This window comes from Fragaria vesca, linkage group LG2 (genome assembly GCF_000184155.1).
Source record: "Fragaria vesca subsp. vesca linkage group LG2, FraVesHawaii_1.0, whole genome shotgun sequence".
NCBI lineage: Eukaryota > Viridiplantae > Streptophyta > Magnoliopsida > Rosales > Rosaceae > Fragaria > Fragaria vesca.
In genome coordinates this window covers 2,763,681-2,764,179 of record NC_020492.1, presented here as the reverse complement: position 1 = coordinate 2,764,179, position 499 = coordinate 2,763,681, and positions in this window count along the sequence as shown.

Here is a 499-nt window from a genome sequence, read left to right as displayed (position 1 = left end):
ATTGCTCGATGAACTGTTGACGACATGACATGTTCCTTGCTGGGTTTTGTTGAGACAGTATAGTCCTTCCCTCTCATGGCCCATCCCAATCGTCTTCCCCGATCGTAGGTCCTGTATGAAACAAACTTGTTTGAGAAATATTGTGATACAAAAAGAATCATGAGCAAGTTTGCTAACGGATATAAGATTAAGGTAAAACATTGGGACACATAGAACGTTTTGTAGTTTGAACTGAGGAGAGAAAATCATCGTGCCTATGTGAGTGACCCTAGCATGACTACCATCAGGAAGTTTGACAAAACGTTCTTGGGTAGGAACTGCATGGGTGAGCAAGTGAGGATGACAAACCATATGATCGGTGGCACCACTATCCAAGATCCATACACTGGTCTTTGTATCATTACGAAAGCCAAAAGCTTTACCTGAGAGTTCCTCATAAGATGAGGTATTACCAGCATGATTTGCTGATGCAGTGTGGTTTTTGTGAGGAGCTCGAAGA